We start from the raw sequence: 405 nt of genomic DNA on the forward strand, positions 1-405 counted from the left end.
CCACTAAGCTGACCTGTCAGGTTTTAGCTGGATGCATATAGGTGCAGGCCGGCATCGCTCTCGTTTTTTCCACCTAGTCTGTGGAAAGGAAGGAGCTTAGCGGGCTGTGTTGTAGCACTTGCTGGCTGGATTTTTCTTTTGCCTAATCACTAACCAGAACACCTGGTTAGGGGGACTCAACTTAATCCCTTTGGTCCCCAGGACCAGACAGAGAGTCAATTCTGGAAATTTCAGTACTTGAATGTACCTGCCTTATTGTGAACCAACTTACTGGAAAAATGTTAGAAATGCTGGCTCCAGATCTCTACTTCATTCACAGGTTATTTTGGAAGTTCTGTAAGTTACACTTCCTGTTCGGGTTTGTTTTTGTTTCTGTTTTTTTTCCTCTTTGGCTGATTCCTGCTT

The sequence above is a fragment of the Lipotes vexillifer genome, unplaced genomic scaffold (assembly GCF_000442215.2).
Source record: "Lipotes vexillifer unplaced genomic scaffold, Lipotes_vexillifer_v1.1 scaffold299, whole genome shotgun sequence".
Taxonomy (NCBI): domain Eukaryota; kingdom Metazoa; phylum Chordata; class Mammalia; order Artiodactyla; family Lipotidae; genus Lipotes; species Lipotes vexillifer.